At 42.0% G+C, this 25635-nt stretch overlaps 1 protein-coding gene across 1 annotated transcript in view; it reads left to right on the top strand.

Moving 5' to 3' along the window:
• TUBGCP4 (tubulin gamma complex associated protein 4) overlaps positions 1 to 25635 on the top strand; it is a 256549-nt gene that overhangs the window by 82522 nt on the left and 148392 nt on the right. The window lies entirely within an intron of this gene.

Raw genomic sequence — 25635 nt, 5'->3', positions numbered from 1 at the left:
AACTTCGAACCAGTAAGACCAGGTGTAACTAGGCGCATGTGCATGCAACTACCTGGGGAGTCAAAAACTACCGTCCTTGTACTTAAGGAAATGAGCCGCGTAGCCCTCATGCTTCCTCAGACCCCCTGCTGAAAAACACCATAGTGATGCCCAGCCTAAAGATTGCCGCCTTACCAGATTAATGGGAGGGAGGGAAGCTGTAAAGACGAGCTGGAAAGAGGGTCTGGGGCCTGTAACCTAGCTTCTTATAGGTAAGCTAAATCCCTACCCACACTAATGCAACATTGTTGCCATTTCACAGCAGCACACTCCTAAGGGCCTTCATTCTTATGTTTGTTATGGGCTATTCTGCCCTCCACTGTCTTAAGTAATTAAATGCCCTATCCTCCTGGCTTGCTGTATTATAACATAGTCATAGAACTGACTGAACCATAACAGTAATAATAATAACTTATATGCTCATAACGTATAAATAAGACCCATGGGTCACGTTTATTATGAAACAAGAGAAGCAACAAGGCAAACCTATACCAGGTGGCGGCATTCTAGCTAGGAGAGTAAGCAACCCCCTGGTAGGAAGATGGGCTGGGCCCGTGAATGCCTACACAAGCGGAGCTTAGCTGTGCGCAGAAGGCTTAGCGAGTTCTCTGCATCATCAGAATTGGGGAGGGCCCCAGGCGCGTGCCTGCGGAGACTACCCTCCCCCTGGGGCAGCCATCACTCTACCTCTGATGGCAAACTGGGGTGCGGGCCAACCGCCACAAGAGACAGCCCAACAGGCGCAGCTCTTGCCGCCACCCTCATAGATGTAACAAAATGGCACACCTCAAATTACACAGGAACAGGTCAATGCACCCCGTCCCTCCTGTAGAGACTCCTCTTAGTGTTGTGATGTTCCCATGTTCCACAACAAAACCTCATTACTGGGCCTGGAAAATCCTCCCTTCCTTATTCAGTTTCTTACGGACCTGAAAAGCCGCCCTGTGGGACTGAATATGGCGCCACTCAATTCTAGGGATTTTGGACCACCCTAACCTCGTATCGGGAACCCACGTCTGAAAAGTGTGCAGATCCGCCTGGATCACCACACTGAGCTGCTTGCACGGCAAGAGCCCCATATCATTCCCCCGACGTGAATGATCATAACGTTGGGTTTCTCCCACCTGTGCAAAGCCCGTGCAATAACTCAGGCAGACCCCTATGCCATAGCCATCTAATGGTGACCCTAGAGGAAGGGAATCCCAGCTGGGGCCCATCAGATCTCGCGATCGCTCTCAGCTCCGCCCAATGGATGTAGGAGTGACCCGTGAGCCACACTCTCAATGGATCGTCCCTCGGGCCTGCAAAGAAACGGTTAAAAACAAGGAACATCGCAAATTAAAACAAACAGTCACTCAGTCAAAGACCTAACGTACAGCAGGTATCTCTTAGACCTCCATCTCCCTAGTGATCTAATGTGGTCAGCAGACCAACCCAGACCCGCGGCGGTGGTAGCCACGCCAACCCTGAATGAATGAGGAGCAATGACCCTCGGGTCAAGGCCCACTCTGGATGCTGCCCAGGACTCTCCGAAATTGGAATCTTGTTAACGGGGAACCATCCCCGTGGACAAGTAATTGCAACGGACCCTCCGGACGCACGTCCATGTAGGTCCTAATGAGCCGGACTGGGCAACAAATGGAGACCTTGTGGGCCGGTAACGACATCCAAACTCCTTTCCCTTCTTGGTCGATCTTCGATCTGGGAAGAAATACAAGAATAGACGACTCGTCGTTCTTGACATGAGAGGCCAGAAGACCTCCAGGCTTGTTCCTCGACAGGGGGACCAATTCCCCCAACCTGAGTGCCCGGTGAAAAGCCAACCCGAAGGCGGCGGAGAACAGGGTAGCCTCGTAGGCAGAAGAACACACCGCGGGCAAAGCTTGACAAAGGACCACCAATCGCTCAATTGTAATGGGTTCCCTAACGTCCTTTGTTCTGGGCACCATACGCCCCCAACCCCTCAGTACCTGTCTAACCAGGAAGGTTTTTGAAGAGTCAGTGAGGCCGTATAGCTTACAGAAGGATCCAATCCAGAAGACCCCATTGGTCACCATGGCAAGATGGTGGGCCTGTCCTATCGCAGAAAGCAATCCACTCAGACCAGTGCTTTACATAAGGGTTCCAGGTAGAAGGGGCAAGTAAAGAACAGATCATGGCAATCAAAGGTCCCCATCCAGCGCTACCTGCCATAGATAATCAGGACAAAGGTATCCGTTAGTATCCGCTTGAGGAACTAATGCATAGAAGGCTTCCCACTGAAAGCAGGAAAGTGCACCAGCAATCCTATTCTGGACACCAGGGACACAATGTTCAGGTGCAGACACCTCAGCCCCAGCAGCCTCAAGTATCGCACCAGTGGAAGAGACCCAGACGTGAGCTTGTTAATGGTGAAAATAACGCTCATGTTATCTGTCCAGAATACCACCTCGTGGTCTCGAAGCTGATCGCTCCAAACCTCAAGGGCCACTATGGTGGGGAAAAGCTCCAAAAGTCAAAGATTCCAAACAAGCCCCTTATCAAGCCACGACCGAGGCCACGGGCCTGCACTCTATCGACCGGACAAAAAGGCACTGTACCCGTGGGACCCTGCCGCATAAGTGTACAACTGAATCGCCGAGTTGGAAGAAACAGCCCTCCGCCATAGGCAGATTCCATTAAAATGACTCAGAAAATGCTCCCATACAGCAAGGTCATCCACCATTTCAGGTGACATGCGAAACCTATGCGTTTGAGACTGCTCCCCGCACAACTCCCGTTCAAGCCGTCAGAGGAAGATCCTACCCATAGGAATAATCCTGCCGCCGAAATTCAGAAGTCCCAGGAGGGTCTGAAGGTCCTTTTTATAGACCTGTAAGACTCCGATTTCATGGACCTGACAGCCCCCAACATGCGGGCAATTTTATCCTGCGTCAAGCGACACTGCTTTGTCGCTGAGTCAATTTCGATGCCCAGAAAAGTGAGGCATGTACAAGGACCCTGGGTCTTGTCCTCAACCAAAGGGACTCCCATCCTGGCCATCAAGAGTCTAGTGACCTTCATCAGGAAGGCGTAATCAGTAGACCCGGCCTTCCCGACGAGCAGAAAATCGAGGTAGTGTGCCAGACCATCAAAACCGCCCACCGCTGCAATGGCCCAGTGCAAAAAACTACTGAAAGCTTCAAAGTAGGCACATGAGATGGAGCCAACCCATAGGCAAACATTTGTCTGCAAAATACTTCCCCTCAAACCAACACCCCATGTGAAAGGATGAAGGGTAGATGGGAAGGAGCCGAAACGCGGATTCCACATCCAGTTTCGCCAAAAGTGCCCCGGCACCCGCCCTTCGGACCAGTCTAAGCACGTCATCAAAGAACTGGTAATGAACAGAACTAAGTTTGGGGGAAATAGCATTATTAACAGACCGCCCCTTCGGAAAAGAAAGGTGCTGAATGAGCCGAAACTTACCCGGCTCCTTCTTTGGAACAACCCTTAAAGGGGAGATAACCAGCCCCGGAATTGGAATCTCCCCGAATGGGCCGACCATGCGGTCCAAAGAAATCTTTGTCCAGTTTCTCCCTCACGACGCTGGGGAATTGATATGCTGATTTCAGGTTCCAGCGAACAGAAGAGCCCAAAACTGCTGAGCTGACGGGAATAATAAATCCTTGTCGGAGGCTGGTGCACAGTAAGTCGGCGGCCCCCCTATCCGGCTAAAGCAGCAGCCGTTTCTCAATTGCGGTTACCCTCAGCGAAAGGCTTGGGGCCGGAACCCTGCCGCTCCTGGGAGCAACCGGCTTCTTAAAATCTGGTGCACTCGGAACAAGCATGGCAGAACGCACACGCCGTTCCCCTGTTGCAGAGCTTATCCTGTAATCGCCAGCAAATTCCTGTGGGACGCCATCGAGAATGCCAAGGGGCTCGATTGCCGGCAGGTACTGCAGGCAGCTGCCCGGGCATGACCTGCTTTTCAGGCCCCAACTGCGCCCATAGATGCGAGTCTACATCTCCGAAAGACAGGATAGGATTACCAACCTTCTTCCTAAACCGCTCATAAACGGTCTCAATGGCATCCTGATATTTAAGAATATCCAGTGCCTGGTCAGGAAATTTTGTGATATAGCACGAGGCATACAACTGAAAACATTTATGCCACTCATCGAACGAATCTGGCCTTTTTAACTTTTTGTGGCCCGTCCCATCCTCCGCCATTTCTTTCTGGCGATAGGCTTCTGCAGAGAGTTCGAACATTTGGACATATTTACCTTCCTGACTCCGCCTAACAATTTTGGATTTAATATGCCCATGAAGGCTAAATGACGGCCACGGATGCAAGTCCCCTTACATAGCTGCCTTACGTCTAGTTGTCGGCACAGGGCTAGCAACCCCCGTTGGTGCGGGAGGTGTCTGCAGCGGAACACGGGGTTCCAAGTGGGACGAACAAGGGGGGAGGGGGAGACCCATGGCCTTTCTTTTCTCAACTAGCCATTTCATCATTCTATACATCCTCTTCTGACCCTTAGCCTCCAACCCCAGTGACCTATCACTTTCAGACCCAGAATCATCAGACGATGAACTAAACCCCCTATGCCCGGAAGAAAAAATGGCCTTACCAGTTCCTAGAGGACGATGCACAGGCAGGGGACCTAAGGAAGTTGATGGCTGCTCACAGCTCTGCTCCTCATCGCCACAACCATCTGGACCTGAATGCACGGTTACAATTGCTCCTTGAGGCTCCATGGTATCCTGAAATGAAAAATGAGAGAGAGGAGGACAAGGGCCTATTAGCAATAGCATCAATCCCACATGGGCTATCACTCCTGCGCTCTGCGCCACACGCGGGCTCCATGCTTTCAGACACACTGCCCACTTGCACATCTAACGCCTCATTAGCAAACTGAACTTGCCTGACAGAGCCCTGCTCTGCGCCTAGCTCAGTCCCCTGACATACACTGGGAAGAAAGCTAGAGACCTTCTTAGCAGAGGCCCTAGTAGTGACACCCGGAGAGGCCCCGCAGTGGGACACACCCGCGGATGAGCCATGTGTACCCCGCGTTGCATGCGAAGCGTGCAACGCTATGTGGCCGCACGGCTCTTACTAGGCCGAGAATTTCCACCGGCCTGCTTCTTGCCCCCTGCCTGCCCAGATAATTGCTGACCAGTCAGGCCTGCGGCCTGCTCATAAACACCAGTAATGGCCTCGTCAGAAGGCCCACCACCCTGTGAATTGTCCCTACATGGCTCACAGCTTTGACCCCCTAGAGTACCAATAATATTGCCCCCACGCAAGCGCTGATCCTCAGTGGCAAGCTCTCTTACCTGAGCACCCCGGAGGTTGTCCGTTTGGATGCCTGTTCCTGAATGGCCGTACCCGAAATGACGTCACCGGACGTGACATCACCGGAAGCGGCCAAACCGGAAGTGACGTCATCTGGAGCGGACATGGCTGCACGCATGGAGGAAGATTCCCGCGCTGATGCTGTCGCCGCCCGACGATCCGGAGAATGGTAGAGGGGACCCAAAACTCGCGACCGCAGGAGGAAGATAACCATCCGACAGGTCCGACGCAAGGGATTGAAGAAGTGCGACTGCGGCCCATACCGCATCACCGGACAAGGTAACCGATGGAGAAGGTAAGGCTGACACATTGGGGGGCAGCATTTGCAATGGAGGGATAACGACCCTGGGCCCAACCACCGTACAAACGGGGGAAGCAAGGGAAGGGAATGAGAGCACCGCCGCAGGAGGTGGGGCCTGAGAGGGGGGGGACTATGCGCACCTCAGGGGATAAGGAAGAGACCTGGGCACGAATCACCGGGCCTCGGGGGGATGGCGGTATGATGTCCTCCTCAGAGTCAAAGTCCCCAATCATCAGCTCCTCCAACTCTTCCATCCTCACAGGTACTCCGGCAGAGCGATCCATGCTGCAGCATATTGACAAAATGAAGATCCTGCAAGCTATGAAGACGAGCTGGAAAGAGGCTCAGGGGCCTGTAACCTAGCTTCTTATAGGTAAGCTAAATCCCCACCCACACTAATGCAACATTGTTGCCATTTCACAGCAGCACACTCCTAAGGGCCTTAATTCTTATGTTTGTTACAGTCTATTCTGCCCTCCACTTTCTTAAGTAATTAAATGCCCTATCCTCCTGGCTTGCTATATTATAACATAAGTCATAGAACTGACTGAACCATAACAGTAATAATAATAATTTATATGCTCATAACTTATAAATAAAAGACCCGTGGGTCACGTTTATTATGAAACAAGAGAACCGGCTGGAAGCAACAAGGCAAACCTATACCATGTATAGGCGGTTAGATGACCATATCCTAGATAACACTTTAGTTCTCAGCGACATAGAAAAGTCCCTAAATAATTATTTTCAGCTGAACAATACTGGAGACATTCTTCCTACCATGGTTTGGGAAGCCCATAAGTGCGTTCTCGGGTGAATTTATTAAGCAAAGCTCCAACTTAAAAAAACATAGAATAAAATACTTAGATCTTCTATTAAAAATTAAACCCTAGAATGGACACATAAACGTAATCCAACAAATTTAGACACATTAAACAAACTAACTGAAGCCAGGGCAGAAATTAAAAACTTTCTTATAACAGACCATCAACGGAAAATACTATACACTAAACAATACTACGAATATAGCGATAAGACTGGCAAACTACTAGCGAGATTAATAAAACGCAAACAACTTAAAACACACATACATATCCTCAAAGACAATCAAGGCTGTGGTGTGCACACAGCAATAGTCCAGCAATCGCTGAAACATTCTGTAAATACTATGATGCACTGTATAATCTTAACTCACAATCTCAGCCACATAACCTAACATCACCCCACGACAATCCTGAACAAAAAATAAACTACTATTTTCAAAATGTTACCCTTCCAATCCTCCAGACAGAAGAAATTTATTCCCTAGAAACACCCTTTTCTCCAGAAGAAGTAAAATCAGCTATACTAGAGATGCCCTCAGGAAAGAGTCCAGTCCCGGATGGGTTTAGTGCAAAATTTTATAAAACCTTCATAGATATCCTGACACCACATTTAACTACACTTTTCAACACACTTGACGATTCAGGAAGATTCCCCTCTTCTATGCTGACGTCCCATATAAAAATCTTACCCAAACCAGGGAAAGCCCCTACCAAACCAGAAAACTTCAGACCCATCTCACTCCTGAACAAGAACCTAAAGATTTTCACTAATATATTGACTAATACATTTTTACCCTGCTTAATATCCCCGAACCAAATGGGATTCATCCCTGGCCGTGAAGCAAGGGACAATACTATTAAAACCTTCCAACTAATCTCTTATGCTCCCTATGCTTTTAGTATCTACCGATGCTGAAAAAGCATTCAACAGGGTGGACTGGGATTCTCTCAGGGCCACTCTGTCCCACATGAAGTTTGGACATAAGTTCATCAACAATATATTCTCACTTTATTCATGACCCTCAGCACAGGTAAAAGTAAACAGCATTCTGTCTAATACCTTCCAAATACGCAATGGGACAAGACGAGGCTTGACATTATCGCCCCTTTTATTCGCAGTATCAGTAGAAGTGTTTGCGCAAAAAAATAGAAATAACCCCCTAATAGCAGGCATTCAAATTGGACACACTGATCATAAAATTACATTATATGCCGATGATATCCTGTTGACTCTATCAAACCCCAGTAAATCTCTACCTGAAACATTAAAGGAATTTGCACTATATTAAACTGCCTCAAACTTCCACTTAAATCTAACTAAGTCAGAAATGCTTAATGTCTCAACCAGAGCTAGATCACATCCTCAACAACTGCCCTCTTCACTTACAGAGACAAAAATTAAATTACTTGGGGATTTACATAACCTCATCTCAATACACATTATTTGACAACTATAAAAAAAACTTCTACAGGATATCACACAAGATCTCTCCTGGTCTAACAAACCGCAGAATTATATATAGTGCAGAATTATATAACATTATATTAGCCTTATCTGTATAAAATGTAATATTCCCTTTTTAATTTAAAAAAAAACCCGACTGTTTTACAGACCCGCTCTCTGCTCTCTGCTGAGCGGGTTTGTTTTATTCACACAGCGCATCGGGCCAGCTGTATAGTCACAGCCCGGCCCGACCGCACCATTATACACAGTGCAGCTCGCTCCTGCTGTCAGACAGAGCAGGAGCGAGCTGCACTTTGTGTTATGGCGCGGTCGGGCCGGGCTGTGACTATACAGCTGGCCCGATGCGCTATGTGAATAAAACAGACCCGCTCAGCAGAGAGCGGGTCTGTAAAACAGCCGGGTTTTTTTAAAATTAAAAGGGAATATTACGTTTTATACAGATAAGGCTAATATAATGTTATATAATTCTGCACTATGTGCAGAATTATATAACATTTATTTTTAAGGTTTACTGACGTGAAGTAGTAACTCTGTACTGATATGTGAAGTAGTAACTCTGCTAAGTTAGAATGGTTAATCGAAAAATATAAAATAAAAAATCTAATTCACACTAGAAGCTTTATTAGAAAATGTCAAAAAAAGAGAAAAATGTTCATGCACACAACTATCTTAAGCTCAGATTAAAAACACTTGAACCAAGGTGAAAATAAATATTAATTTCTCCAACATTGGTGTGTCCGGTCCACGGCGTCATCCATAACTTGTGGGAATATTCTCTTCCCCAACAGGAAATGGCAAAGAGCACAGCAAAAGCTGTCCATATAGCCCCTCCCAGGCTCCGCCCCCCCCAGTCATTCTCTTTACCTCTCTGAACAAGTAGCATCTCCACGGAGATGGTGAAGAGTATGTGGTGTTTAGTTGTAGTTTTTTATTCTTCTATCAAGAGTTTATTTTAAAATAGTGCTGGTATGTACTATTTACTCTGAAACAGAAAGAGATGAAGAGTTCTGTTTAAAAGAGTATGATTTTAGCAGCAGTAACTAAAATCAATTGCTGTTCCCACGCAGGACTGTTGAGCTGAGAGAACTTCAGTTGGGGGGAACAGTTTGCAGACTTTTCTGCTCAAGATATGACTAGCCATTTTTCTAACAAGACTGTGTAATGCTGGAAGGCTGTCATTTTTCCCCTCATGGGGATCGGTAAGCCATTTTATTAGACTGAGAAAGTATAAAGGGCTTATTATGGGCTATTAACTGGTGGACACTCTTAAGGGCTAAATCGATTGTTTATTTAAGTTATATTTGAAAGTTTTAAGTAATTTTCACACTTTTATTGTTTGGGGAACTTTTTTATCGCCAGGCACTAATTTAGACACCTTCCCAGTCAGGAAGGGCCTTCACTATAGTAGGCAGAGCCTCATTTTCGCGCCATTATTGCGCAGTTACTTTTGAGTACAGTGCATGCAGCTGCATGTGTGAGGGTCTGGTATCCACTGAAAACGTTCCTAGAAGGCTTGAATTGGTATCGTATACCCCCCTGGGATTGGTAAAGTTGCAACAAAGGCTGTGGCTGGGACTGTAGTGGGGTTAAAATTACAAACGGCTCCGGTTTCCACATTTTAAGGGTTATCAGCTTGAAAATTGGGGTGCAATACTTTGAATGCATTAAGACACTGTGGTGAAAATTTGGTAAAGATTGGATAATTCCTTCATAGTTTTTCACATATTCAGTAATAAAGTGTGCCCTGTTTAACATTTAAAGAGACAGTAACGGTTTTGTTTTAAAACGGTTTTTGTGCTGTATTAACCAGTTTAAGCCTGTTTAACATGTCTGTGCCTTCAGATGGATCATGTTCTGTATGTATGGAGGCCAAGGATGATTCCTCAGATGAAGGAAGTAAACATAGTTCTGCATCCTCTCCTTCTGTGTCTATACCAGTTAAGCCCACGCAGGCGTCCCCTAGTACTTCTAGTACGCCAATGCTTATTACTATGCAACAATTGACGGCAGTAATGGATAACTCCATAGCTAATATGTTATCCAAAATGCCAGGATTTCAGAGAAAGCGCGATTGCTCAGTTTTAAACACTGTAGAGCAGGAGGACGCTGATGATAATTTATCTGTCATACCCTCACACCAGTCTGAAGTGGCAGTGAGGGAGGGTTTGTCAGATGGAGAAATTTCTGATACAGGAAGAATTTCTCAGCAGGCAGAACCTGATGTTGTGACATTTAAATTTAAATTAGAGCATCTCCGCGCATTACTTAAGGAGGTGCTATCTACTCTGGATGATTGTGACAATCTGGTCATCCCAGAAAAATTGTGCAAGATGGACAAGTTCCTAGAGGTCCCGGTGCACCCTGATGCCTTTCCAATACCTAAAAGGGTGGCAGACATTGTGAATAAGGAGTGGGAGAAACCAGGCATACCCTTTGTCCCTCCTCCTATATTTAAGAAATTGTTCCCCCATGGTCGACCCCAGGAAGGACACATGGCAAACAGTCCCTAAGGTCGAGGGGGCGGTTTCTACTCTAGCCAAGCGCACGACCATTCCCATTGAGGACAATTGTGCTTTTAAAGATCCTATGGATAAAAAATTGGAGGGTTTGCTTAAAAAGATTTTTGTACAGCAAGGATACCTCCTTCAACTTATTTCGTGCATTATTCCTGTCACTACAGCGTCGTGGTTCTGGTTCGAGGAACTGGAAAAGTCGCTCAGTAGAGAGACTCCATATGAGGAGGTTATGGACAGAATTCACGCACTTAAGTTAGCTAATTCCTTTATTTTAGACGCCGCTTTGCAGTTAGCGAGATTAGAGGCGAAAAATTCAGGGTTTGCAATTGTGGCGCCTAGAGCACTCTGGTTAAAGTCTTGGTCGGCGGATGTATCTTCCAAGACAAAATTGCTTAATATCCCTTTCAAAGGTAAGACCCTTTTTGGGCCAGAATTGAAAGAAATTATTTCAGACATCACTGGGGGAAAGGGCCATGCCCTCCCACAAGATAGGCCTTTCAAGGCTAAGAATAAGTCCAATTTTCGTTCCTTTCGCAATTTCAGGAACGGACCGGCTTCCAACTCTACAGCCTCTAGACAAGAGGGTAACGTTTCCCAGACCAAACCAGCCTGGAAACCAATGCAAGGCTGGAACAAGGGTAAACAGGCCAAGAAGCCTGCTGCTGCTACCAAAACAGCATGAAGGGGTAGCCCCTGATCTGGGACCGGATCTAGTAGGGGGCAGACTCTCTCTCTTTGCTCAGGCTTGGGCAAGAGATGTTCAGGATCCCTGGGCACTAGAAATAGTCTCTCAGGGTTATCTTCTAGAATTCAAGGAACTACCCCCAAGGGGAAGGTTCCACATGTCTCACTTATCTTCAAACCAAATAAAGAGACAGGCATTCTTACATTGTGTAGAAGACCTGTTAAAGATGGGAGTGATACACCCAGTTCCAACTGTGGAACAAGGTCAGGGGTTTTACTCAAATCTGTTTGTAGTTCCCAAAAAAGAGGGAACTTTCAGACCAATTCTGGATTTAAAAATTCTAACCAAATTCCTCAGAGTTCCATCGTTCAAAATGGAAACCATTCGTACAATTTTACCTACAATCCAGGAGGGTCAATATATGACTACCGTGGATTTAAAGGACGCGTATCTACATATTCCTATCCACAAAGATCATCATCAGTTCCTAAGGTTCGCCTTTCTGGACAATCATTATCAGTTCGTGGCTCTCCCATTCGGACTAGCCACAGCTCCCAGAATTTTCACAAAGGTGCTCGGGTCCCTTCTAGCGGTTCTAAGACCAAGGGGCATTGTAGTGGCACCTTATCTGGACGACATTCTAATTCAAGCGTCGTCTCTTTCCAAGGCAAAGGCTCATACAGACATTGTTCTAGCCTTTCTCAGATCTCACGGGTGGAAGGTGAACGTAGAAAAGAGTTCACTATTTCCGTCGACAAGAGTTCCCTTTTTGGGAACAATAATAGATTCTTTAGAAATGAAGATCTTCTTGACAGAAGTCAGAAAGTCAAAGCTTCTAAATGCTTGTCAAGTTCTTCACTCTATTCTGCAGCCTTCCATAGCTCAGCGCATGGAAGTAGTAGGATTGATGGTGGCAGCAATGGACATAGTTCCTTTTGCTCGAATTCATCTAAGACCATTACAACTGTGCATGCTCAATCAGTGGAATGGGGACTATGCAGACTTGTCTCCTCAGATTCAAGTAGACCAGTTAACCAGGGACTCACTCCGTTGGTGGTTGACTCAGGATCACCTGTCTCAGGGAATGAGTTTCCGCAGACCAGAGTGGGTCATTGTCACGACCGACGCCAGTCTATTAGGCTGGGGCGCGGTCTGGGACTCCCTGAAAGCTCAGGGTCTATGGTCTCGGGAAGAGTCTCTTCTCCCGATAAACATCCTGGAACTGAGAGCGATATTCAATGCTCTCCAGGCTTGGCCTCAACTAGCGAAGGCCGGATTCATAAGATTCCAGTCGGACAACATGACGACTGTAGCTTACATCAATCATCAAGGGGGAACCAAGAGTTCCTTGGCGATGACAGAGGTATCCAAGATCATCAAATGGGCGGAGGATCACTCCTGCTACCTATCTGCAATCCAAATCCCAGGAGTAGACAACTGGGAAGCGGATCTGAGTCGTCAGACTTTTCATCCGGGGGAGTGGGAACTCCACCCGGAGGTTTTTGCCCAGTTAACCCAATTATGGGGCATTCCAGACATGGATCTGATGGCGTCTCGTCAGAACTTCAAGGTTCCTTGCTACGGGTCCAGATCCAGGGATCCCAAGGCGACTCTAGTGGATGCATTAGAGGCGCCTTGGTCGTTCAACCTAGCTTATGCGTTTCCACCGTTCCCTCTCCTTCCCAGGCTTGTAGCCAAGATCAAACAGGAGAAGGCCTCGGTGATTCTGATAACTCCTGCGTGGCCGCGCAGGACTTGGTATGCAGACCTGGTGAATATGTCATCGGCTCCACCATGGAAGCTACCTTTGAGACAGGATCTTCTAGTACAAGGTCCATTTGAACATCCAAATCTAGTTTCTCTGCAGCTGACTGTTTGGAAATTGAACGTTTGATTTTATCCAAGCGTGGGTTTTCAGATTCAGTGATAGATACTCTGGTCCAAGCCAGAAAACCTGTGACTAGAAAGATTTACCATAAGATATGGAAAAGATATATCTGCTGGTGTGACTCCAAGGGATTCTCCTGGAGTAAGATTAAAATTCCTAAGATCCTCTCCTTTCTCCAAGAAGGTTTGGATAAGGGATTGTCAGCGAGTTCTCTAAAAGGACAGATTTCTGCTTTATCTGTCTTGTTACACAAACGACTGGCAGCTGTGCCAGATGTACAAGCTTTTGTGCAGGCTTTGGTCAGAATCAAGCCTGTTTACAGACCCTTGACTCCTCCCTGGAGTCTAAATTTAGTTTTTTCAGTTCTTCAAGGGGTTCCGTTTGAACCCTTGCATTCCATAGATATCAAGTTACTATCTTGGAAACTTCTGTTTTTGGTTGCTATTTCTTCTGCTAGAAGAGTTTCTGAATTATCTGCTTTGCAGTGTGATCCACCCTATCTGGTATTCCATTCAGATAAGGTTGTTTTGCGTACCAAGCCTGGTTTTCTTCCAAAAGTTGTTTCCAACAAGAATATTAACCTGGAAATAGTTGTTCCTTCTTTGTGCCCGAATCCAGTTTCAAAGAAGGAACGTTTGTTACACAATTTAGATGTAGTCCGTGCTTTAAAGTTCTATTTAGAAGCAACAAAGGATTTCAGACAAACTTCTTCTTTGTTTGTCGTTTATTCTGGTAAGAGGAGAAGACAAAAAGCTACTGCTACCTCTCTTTCTTTCTGGCTGAAAAGCATCATCCGATTGGCTTATGAGACTGCCGGACGGCAGCCTCCTGAACGTATTACAGCTCACTCTACTAGGGCTGTGGCTTCCACATGGGCCTTCAAGAACGAGGCTTCTGTTGATCAGATATGTAAGGCAGCGACTTGGTCTTCTCTGCACACTTTTGCCAAATTCTACAAATTTGATACTTTTGCTTCTTCGGAGGCTATTTTTGGGAGGTTTTGCAAGCCGTGGTGCCTTCTGTTTAGGTAACCTGATTTGCGCCCTCCCTTCATCCGTGTCCTAAAGCTTTGGTATTGGTTCCCACAAGTTATGGATGACGCCGTAGACCGGACACACCAATGTTGGAGAAAACAGAATTTATGCTTACCTGATAAATTACTTTCTCCAACGGTGTGTCCGGTCCACGGCCCGTCCTGGTTTTTTAATCAGGTTGAAAAATTTCTTTCTCTATACACTACAGTCACCACAGCACCCTATAGTTTCTCCTTTTTTTCTCCTAACCGTCGGTCGAATGACTGGGGGGGTGGAGCCTGGGAGGGGCTATATGGACAGCTTTTGCTGTGCTCTTTGCCATTTCCTGTTGGGGAAGAGAATATTCCCACAAGTTATGGATGACGCCGTGGACCGGACACACCGTTGGAGAAAGTAATTTATCAGGTAAGCATAAATTCTGTTTTCCCATGTTAGTTGTGTAAACTAAATAATTAAAGCTGAATCTAAATTACCACAGCCAACAGAAAAGGGAATGACATCATCTAAGCCCTTACAATCCGAGGGCTATTATTAATGTTATTTTTACAATTATAAGCTATCTGCTTAGCTGAAATACCCTAGTGAATTAGTAGGGAATACTTATTACAACATTGGTAAGCAAATTAAAGAACGGCGAGACAGAGCTTTTCCAAAAGACCCCTGATGCGTGTTTCACAAAAACGCTTCCTCAGAGGGCGTGCGGGCCGCCGCTGTTGCAAAATTTTTATTGGTCCTCTAATCCCTTCTCAAAGCGTGATTGGAACAGCTTTCCTTGGTTACTTTATCATTTTGTCGGTCAACTGTGTCAATCAGAATGAACAGCTAATCATGAGTATCTGCAATTCATGATGCTCATGATGTGACAAAGGAGCACACAGACTAAAATATTGAGTCACACATGGGACCTAGATAGAAAAGCTAGACAACTGAAACGGACAGCGGTCTTTAATGAAGTCTTTGATGGAAACAATACTACCCCCAGTGGAAGCACTGGAAGTGGTACATTAGAGGGAGCATTGAAAGAAGTACATAAATCAATGTATAAACAAGATAAGGCGTGGTGGAATAGGCATTTTTTCGAAAAATATATTGAAAAAAATATAATCCCAAGGGGGCTTCGAATCCAACTATTCCCGGCATTTCAATTCAAAGACAATACTTTAACAGCAGAATGGAAGGAAGCACTAGGCGAGTGTTCTACGAAATTGAGGATTTTGCTAAAACATGACTAATCCGAATATGAAAGATTGGAGAACATAATACAAGAACAAAATGAGACCTTTAAAAAGTTTGAAAACCACTCTGATGGATACAAAAATAGGGAAACGCAATAGAGATATTCAGGATTTTTCTAATCAGAAATTGTATAAATGGAGGCAAAGAGGATTCTATACAAATCTCAACCAAAATACCAAGGTGAACATTGTTCAAAGTGACATCTCTTATACTGATGGGGAAGAGGGAGAATCAGCAAATGAAGAAGCCCCAAGCACCTCTGCCTCTATAACAATGAATAGCACAAGAATGAACACCAGAATTATAAGAACACAACATTTTTTTAGAGCAAGGAGAGGGAAGAGGGCAATCAGAAGAGGGGGGCGGTACAAACAATAAACCAGCCAGAGGTCAGAATTACAAATCAACAGTACACAAGAATTGGAGAGAATCCAGGAGACCACCGAGACCTCTGAGCCCCTTTTCCCGAATGAGGATGAAGCAATGAGGGTTATTAATTTGTCTGCAATATCTCTAACAAAGGAACATGCTTCTCTTATCTAAGGGTCTTTCTTTTTGTCCTTCCCAAGACACCAACAAGTTTTAAGTAATTAAAGACATACAACTCTATTTGAGAAAAATGGCTTTAAAAAAACATTTCAACAATACACCACCTATATTGGAATGGAGTGAAGATGAATTAAATAGTCTAAGAGATTTGGAAGAGCTATTGGAAGATTATGCCAATTCAGGGCAAAACAAATGGAGTAATAAAGTTAAAAACAAATCCACCTTTATACCAAAAAGTATCTACTCATCTCAAATAGATGTATTTAATAACCTGGTGTGTAAGGAAATTACAGATTTAAAGTTACAACTCAAAATACAAAATTTGACATATAAAGAAAGAACTGTACTAAGAGAAATTCAAACATGGGAAGATGTGGTAATTTGGAATTCCGATAAAGGGGGGAACATTGTGATTTGGCCCCTAGATATGTACTTAAGAAAAGTAAATAAACAACTAAATGACAAAAAATGTTATACCAATCTACTATTCAATCCAGTTAATGGATTCCACCAAATCTACAATCATATGATTGGCAAAGCATTTAAAAACTCAGTCATAACAGAAAAAGAGAGAATATTTATAACTGGGCCTAATCCTAAAGTGGCAACCTTATACCTCATCCCCAAAATCCACAAAAATCATTTAAATCCTCCAGGGAGACCAATATTGTCCGGAATTGGATGCCTAAAAGAAAGAGCCAGTCAATATGTCGATTATCGATTACGATCATTTGTGCATGATTTACCATCATATGTGCAGGATACTATGGAGGTTTTACAAAAATTAGACAACATCTACATTGAAGAAAGAACCTGGCTGGTTACAACTGATGTAGAGGCATTGTATACCTCCATAGAACATGACAAGGGAACAGAAGCATTTAAGTATTTCTTGAATAAGCAATCTGAGAAGAATGAATCGCGCAATGAATTTATTATTGATCTGTTGAAATTCATAACAAATTCTTCCTACAGATAAGAGGAACGGCCATGGGGACGGCATGTGCCCCCACCTATGCCAATTTATTTTTGGGATGGTGGAAGGTGGAAAACGTATTTACTGAAGTGAACATTGAATACACAGATAAGATACCCCTGTGACTTAGATTTATAGATGATATCTTATTTATTTGGGAAGGAAGTCAGGAGAAACTGTCTGAATTTTTGGCAATATTAAATAAAAAATATAAATATCTGTTTAACCTCAGAATCGAGCCAAAAAGAAATAGCCTTTCTAGATCTCAAAATAAGAAAAGAAGAATTTTAACTGACTTATATAGGAAAAGAACAGCAACTAACAGTCTATTACATCAATCAAGTGCACATGCACCTGGCACCATACAAAGTCTCCCAACAGGAGAATTTCTAAGAATCCGACGGAACTGCACAGATTTAAGCAATTTTAAGAATAGAACAAGTGAACTGGAAGGGAGACTAATGAGGAGAGGATACAGTAAAACCAGTATCAATAAAGTCCAATCTAGATCACTTCAGACTAAAAGGAGAGAACTGTTAACTAAAAAGATTAAAATAAATGATGATAAAACTAGATTAATTTTAATTTACAATTCAGACTTCCCAAATAAGAGAAATAATAAAAAGATATTGGCATATTTTACTATCAGATCCAATACTTAAAACCCAATTGGGGGAAAAATCAGAAATCGGCTACAGGCGCTCTAAAAACATAAAAGATATGGTAACACGAAGCCACTACAATGGGAAAAAAACTATTACATAATTTACACCAGGTTCATTCAAATGTGAAACCTTTTCAACCTGCCAATACATTTAAAAAAAACAAATACAATAACAGACAGATTTGGACACACTCATTCTATTAACGGATACATCAGCTGTAATACTCGAGGAGTAATATATGTACTACAATGTTCATGCCAGAAGTACTACGTAGGCATGACAACTTAAAAGATAAGAATTTGACTGATGGAACATTTGAGAAATATAAAAAATGATAGAAAAGATAAAGCTGATGGAAAAACTATCATGAGCGTGGCATTCCATTTCCTGTCCAAACATAATTCAAATCCAAAGGACTTCCAATGCTGGGGGATAGAACAAATAACATTAGGCATTAGAGGGTGTGTTTTGGAAAAGGCCCTTCTTAAATCTGAAAGTAAATGACTATATTTACTGAATTCTGTGCACCAAAATGGAATCAATGAGAATAACTACTATTATGTATTCCTATAAAAATAGAAACTTTATGTACCTAGAAAGGATCAATGAAAATGGGGAACTTGAGAAATAACAAGTTCAGAGCTGTCATTTGAATACATAAGACAAAATGTACAATGAAATTACCAAAAACATGAGATATTAAGTACATACAAAATAAAGCAGAAGTTTAGATAAAACACCAACAAATAAAACTAAAATTTCGCGTTTAAAAATTGTACACACAAAACACTACAAACAAGTCATAATACACAATGTAAGATTTAGAAGTCAAAGCACAACAAGACTATTCCAAAGAACAATACATTTAATATAGGACTTGGAATATAACAAAGGCACAAAGGTACCAAAGCATTCACCTTAAAATTATTTTAATATAAAATTAAGAAATCAATTGATTTGAAATATGCACAGGGCACAAAATCAACTAACACCAATATATGAAAGACAGCTTACACAATAATATGAGTAAAAAATACAGCAGTCAATAGCTGTCTTTGGCCATTTTTGGATAGAACACTATTATTATCTTCACAAATACTCAGAAAAGTATTTAGTGATATTATAAACTGGATTAATCGATCACTTCACCACCATTATGATTTTTGTTCACACACACTTTTCCCCTTTTTTTCACCCCTATTTTCAGTCACTTTTTTATTTCAGTTACCCATCACAAGCACAGACAATACAATTCAGAGATACCATGTTAAGATAAGAATATCTTAACATTTCCTTTATTCCATAACTCAAGAAATATTCAATTAATAGACAAATGGTACTTTAAAACAAGATGGAAGAAGCCATTGCTCAATTCCATACTGAAAATCATATAAAATATGGAACAGTGAATAAAATAAGTAAAATATTATAATATAAAACAATAACCATCAAATTCTGTATGTAAATTAACAATAAAAGTATAGGATCAATAACTTGCTATAATGAATACTGAACAAATTACATATACATATACAAAAATTAAGAAAGGATGTAAACTAAAATAAATTCAAATTAAAATAGATCTAATTAAAATCTTGATTTAGATGTCACTCATCTAAAACTGTATTAAGCACAGTAAGGAATACTATCTATTAATGCATGGCTTCCATTTTAAGAATACCAATACGTTACTAAACACATAAAGACATTGTGTGTATAAACTAACATCAAATGATATGAAGTCACGCAAATAATACGTTACTAAACACATAAAGACATTGCGTGTATAAACTAACATCAAGTGATGTGAAGTCACGCAATAAATTCCACCTTAAAAATGTGTATTTATCTGTACTAGGTTCCAATAGGCTGCTTTGGAGTACCTGACAGCCAGAGAATATCCTATCATCTTTCAATAGAGGTGGGACTTCCGATATCTGAAACCAATAAATATTTTAATCCACGGCAGCCCGCCACCTTTGATAAAGCCTTGTTAGGCAAAACGCGTCAGGGGGTTGTGTGGGACGATAGGGTCCCAATGTATGTTATTTTAAAAGTATCAGAGCAATAGTGTTGTAATAATAGAAATATTGCTATATTGTTGAACTAACTAATATAAATTACCATACGGAGACAGTGTCTGTCAGCATAGACGGTCATAGATAAAAGGTGCTATCAGCTCAGACGGTCATAGATATAAGGTGCTTATCCGTTTCAGATACTAATGGTGATACTCCAAAACATGATAAAAGGGCCAGAGCTGTTTATGTAAAGTTACCTAATGTATTAATTTACAGCATTAAGTCAATTTATTACGAACATGTTTCATTGTGGTAAATGAGAAGCTTATGGGGATAATCGCTAGGAGTAAAACAAGCTGGGAGTTTAGTGATACAAAATAAAGACCGAACGCAAGAACGGTATTTGTAGCCCAAGCTATTAGTGCCAGAGTTGCCTAAACATAATTATCAAGATATATTAACAACACCTCTCATATGGCTAGATTTAGAGTTTTGTCGGTAATGACCCGCGTAGCTAACACTGGCTTTTTTCTGGCCGCACCTTTAAAATAACTCTGGTATTGAGAGTCCACAGAATGGCTGCGTTAGGCTCTAAAAAAGGAGCGTACAGCATATTTAACGCCACTGCAACTCTCGATACCAGAGTTGCTTACGGAAGCGACCAGCTTCAAAAACGTGCTCGTGCACGATTCCCCCATAGGAAACAATGGGGCTGTTTGAGCTGAAAAAAAACCTAACACCTGCAAAAAAGCAGCGTTCAGCTCCTAACACAGCCCCATTGTTTGCTATGGGGAAACACTTCCTACGTCTGCACCTAACACTCTAACATGAACCCAGAGTCTAAACACCCCTAACCTTACACTTATTAACCCCTATTCTGCCGCCCCCGCTATCCCCTGTATATTATTTTTAACCCCTAATCTGCCGCTCCGTAAATCGCCGCTACTTACATTATCCCTATGTACCCCTAATCTGCTGCCCCTAACACCGCCGACCCCTATATTATATTTATTAACCCCTAATCTGCCCCCCACAACGTCGCCTCCACCTGCCTACACTTATTAACCCCTAATCTGCCGAGCGGACCGCACCGCTATTATTATAAAGTTATTAACCCCTAATCCGCCTCACTAACCCTATAATAAATAGTATTAACCCCTAATCGGCCCTCCCTAACATCGCCGACACCTAACTCACCGCTATTCTAATAAATGTATTAACCCCTAAAGCTAAGTCTAACCCTAACACTAACACCCCCCTAAGTTAAATATAATTTACATCTAACGAAATTAATTAACTCTTATTAAATAAATTATTCCTATTTAAAGCTAAATACTTACCTGTAAAATAAATCCTAATATAGCTACAATATAAATTATATTTATATTATAGCTATTTTAGGATTTATATTTATTTTACAGGTAACTTTGTATTTATTTTAACCAGGTACAATAGCTATTAAATAGTTAAGAACTATTTAATAGCTAAAATAGTTAAAATAATTACAAATTTAACTGTAAAATAAATCCTTACCTAAGTTACAATTAAACCTAACACTACACTATCAATAAATAAATTAAATAAAATACCTATAATTATCTACAATTAAACCTAACACTACACTATCAATTAATAAATTAAATACAATTCCTACAAATAAATACAATGAAATAAACTAACTAAAGTATAAAAAAGAACTAAGTTACAAAAAATAAAAAAATATTTACAAACATTAGAAAAATATTACAACAATTTTAAACTAATTACACCTACTCTAAGCCCCCTAATAAAATAACAAAGCCCCCCAAAATAAAAAAATGCCCTACCCTATTCTAAATTACTAAAGTTCAAAGCTCTTTTACCTTACCAGCCCTGAACAGGGCCCTTTGCGGGGCATGCCCCAAGAAATTCAGCTCTTTTGCCTGTAAAAAAAAAACATACAATACCCCCCCCCCCCCAACATTACAACCCACCACCCACATACTCCTAATCTAACCCAAACCCCCCTTAAATAAACCTAACACTAAGCCCCTGAATATCTTCCTACCTTATCTTCACCATACCAGGTTCACCGATCGATCCAGAAGAGCTCCTCCGATGTCCTGATCCAAGCCCAAGAGGGGGGCTGAAGAGGTCCATGATCCGGCTGAAGTCATCATCCAAGTGGGAGCTGAAGAGGTCCATGATCCGGCTGAAGTCTTCTATCAACGGCATCTTCTTTCTTCGGGAGCCATCATCTTCCATCCGACGCAGAACATCCTCTTCTCCCGACACCTACTCGCCGAATGACGGTTCCTTTAAATGACGTCATCCAAGATGGCGTCCCTCGAATTCCGATTGGCTGATAGGATTCTATCAGCCAATCGGAATTAAGGTAGGAATATTCTGAATCAGCCAATCAGAATCAAGTTCAATCCGATTGGCTGATTGGATCAGCCAATCGGATTGAACTTGATTCTAATTGGCTGATTCCATCAGCCAATCAGAATATTCCTACCTTAATTCCGATTGGCTGATAGAATCCTATCAGCCAATCGGAATTCGAGGGACGCCATCTTGGATGATGTCCCTTAAAGGAACCGTCATTCGTCGGGAAGTCATCGTCGGAAGAAGATGGGTCCGCGGTGGAGGTCAAGATGGAGCCGGTCCTCATCGGATGAAGATAGAAGATGCCGCTTGGAAGATGATGGTTGCCGGTCCGGATCTACTCTTCTTCCCGGATAGGATGAAGACTTTGGAGCCTCTTCTGGACTTCTTCAGCCGTCGGATGATGGATGTCTAGCCCCCGCTTGGGCTTAGATGAAGATTTTGGAGCCAGGACCGATCGGTGATACCCGGTGAGGTGAAGATAAGGTAGGAAGATCTTCAGGGGCTTAGTGTTAGGTTTATTTAAGGGGGGTTTGGGTTAGATTAGGGGTATGTGGGTGGTGGGTTGTAATGTTGGGGGGGGTAGTGTATGTTTTTTTTTTACAGGCAAAAGAGCTGAATTCTTTGGGGCATGCCCCGCAAAGGGCCCTGTTCAGGGCTGGTAAGGTAAAAGAGCTTTTAACTTTTGTAATTTAGAATAGGGTAGGGCATTTTTTATTTTGGGGGGCTTTGTTATTTTATTAGGGGGCTTACAGTAGGTGTAATTAGTTTAAAATTGTTGTAATATTTTTCTTATGTTTGTAAATATTTTTTTATTTTTTGTAACTTAGTTCTTTTTTATTTTTTGTACTTTAGTTAGTTTATTTCATTGTAATTATTTGTAGGTATTGTATTTAATTAATTTATTGATAGTGTAGTGTTAGGTTTAATTGTAACTTAGGTTAGGATTTATTTTACAGGTAATTTTGTAATTATTTTAACTATTTTAGCTATTAAATAGTTCTTAACTATTTAATAGCTATTGTACCTGGTTAAAATAAATACAAAGTTACCTGTAAAATAAATATAAATCCTAAAATAGCTATAATATAATTATAATTTATATTGTAGCTATATTAGGATTTATTTTACAGGTAAGTATTTAGCTTTAAATAGGAATAATTTATTTAATAAGAGTTAATTAATTTTGTTAGATTTAAATTATATTTAATTTAGGGAGTGTTAGGGTTAGACTTAGCTTTAGGGGTTAATACATTTATTAGAATAGCGGCGAGATTCGGTCGGCAGATTAGGGGTTAATAATTGAAGTTAGGTGTCGGCGATGTTAGGGAGGGCAGATTAGGGGTTAATAAATATAATATAGGGGTCGGCGGTGTTAGGGGCAGCAGATTAGGGGTACATAGCTATAATGTAGGTGGCGGCTCTTTGCGGTCGGCAGATTAGGGGTTAATTATTGTAGGTAGGTGGTGGCGACGTTGTGGGAGGCAGGTTAGGGGTTAATAAATATAATATAGGGGTCGGCGATGTTAGGGCAGCAGATTAGGGGTACATAGCTATAATGTAGCTGGTGGCGGCGTGCGGACGGCAGATTAGGGGTTAATAAGTGTAGGTAGCTGGCGGCGACGTTGTGGGGGGCAGATTAGGGGTTAATAAATATAATATAGGGGTCGGCGGTGTTAGGGGCAGCAGATTAGGGGTACATAAGGATAACGTAGGTGGCGGTCGGCAGATTAGGGGTTAAAAAATTTAATCGAGTGTCGGCGATGTGGGGGGGCCTCGGTTTAGGGGTACATAGGTAGTTTATGGGTGTTAGTGTACTTTAGGGCACAGTAGTTAAGAGCTTTATGAACCGGCGTTAGCCCAGAAAGCTCTTAACTACTGACTTTTTTCTGCGGCTGGAGTTTTGTCGTTAGATTTCTAACGCTCGCTTCAGCCACGACTCTAAATACCGCAGTTAGAAAGATCCCATTGAAAAGATAGGATACGCAATTGACGTAAGGGGATCTGCGGTATGGAAAAGTCGCGGCTGAAAAGTGAGCGTTAGACCCTTTTTTGACTGACTCCAAATACCGGCGGTAGCCTAAAACCAGCGTTAGGAGCCTCTAACGCTGGTTTTCACGGCTACCGCCAAACTCCAAATCTAGGCCATACAAACTGTATTAGTGACCCTTTAAGCAAGGCAGCCAGTATATACCCTTATATATATATATTTTTTTTTTTGACAAATGTATGTTATAACCAATACAATAGGGTAAAAGCACTGCTTGAAGTTGGAAGCAATAGAGTGGATACGAGTCGATATAACACAAATAGACAATATTGTATATACTTATTTATACAGAAGAGGCTAGTTAATACAATACAAGCCAATAATAAAACATACAGATAATGAATTGATAGTGCAAAGTTACTAGGTATCTGCTCCAATTGAGAAGCACCATTATGTATGCAAGTTAACACAACGCCACGGAGAATAGAACATACACTGATTTAAATTGTGTATGGTGGATAATAAAACACAAGTTAACAATAATACGCACATCTCATTGGTGTTAATACTATCAGAAATAAATATATTGTAAATGGATTAAATTCCAATCAGGATCTTGATACCTTACCCCTACGAGTAAGTGAATAATACTTCTATTAGTGACAGTAAAAAGTATAATACTAGCTCCAAAGTACACACACAAGTGTGGATGGCAACAGAACTGCTGCAACTCGATACATAATACGTACCCCAATAACCAGAAAATATTGTAACAATCACAGTTATCTTTGAATATTGTGCTGCTTAAAACAGTAAAAACTATTGAGACCAATCGCAATATAAAGATAATTAAGAAACTGATATACAGTGCGAACAACAGTGCACAGTGTCATATTATACAAAGAATTCAAATATATAGAGCTCTTGAGCTCAATCCGTACAATATTATGTGTATACTATAGAGATATCTGAAACGGCATAATTAAAGGGACATTCAAGTCAAAATTAAACTTTCATTATTCAGATAGAGCATGCAATTTTAAACAACTTTCCAATTTACTTCAATTAACAAAATGTGCACACTCTTTTTATATTTAAGCTTTTTGAGTCACCAGCTCCTACTGAGCATGTGCAACAATAAGTGTGTATGCATTTGTGATTGGCTGATGGCTGTCACATGGTACAGGGGGAGTGGAAATAGACAACTTTTAAAATTGTCAGAAAAAAATCTGCTACTCATTTGAAGTTCAGACTAAGTGCTATTGCATTGTCTTGTTATCTTGCATTTGTTGATTATGCAAATATACTATGGTGACTGGTCCTTTAATATATATCACAGGTGTCTATATGGAGACACAGGACACAATTATATAATTTCATATATACCAATATATAGGTATATTATATTATTATTTATCCAATATCCAGTCCCACCACAGGTAGCTATTGTTACCAAAAATATCTGTCTCTAGTATAGAAACCGCTATAGTGTCTTACTCTAAAGTATACCTATGATTATAAGTGTCACCTGTTACCACAGTAATTGAAGAAGGCCTGATAGCCAGTATTCAGGGCCACAGTATCAATACACAGCAAAATTGCTCGTGAAAGGGATTTTAATAGTTTGATTACCCATCTTTTAAAAATGAAATAAAGGTTATATTTTAAGTGTATTTTTCCTGCCTCTAATACTAGTCTGAGCATAGAGTGCTAACAAAGCATTTTCTGTCTGTGGAATCTTGTTTCAAATATTTTTGTAGAT

Source organism: Bombina bombina, chromosome 6 (genome assembly GCF_027579735.1).
Source record: "Bombina bombina isolate aBomBom1 chromosome 6, aBomBom1.pri, whole genome shotgun sequence".
Lineage (NCBI taxonomy): Eukaryota > Metazoa > Chordata > Amphibia > Anura > Bombinatoridae > Bombina > Bombina bombina.
This window is presented reverse-complemented; position numbering and strand designations above follow the sequence as displayed.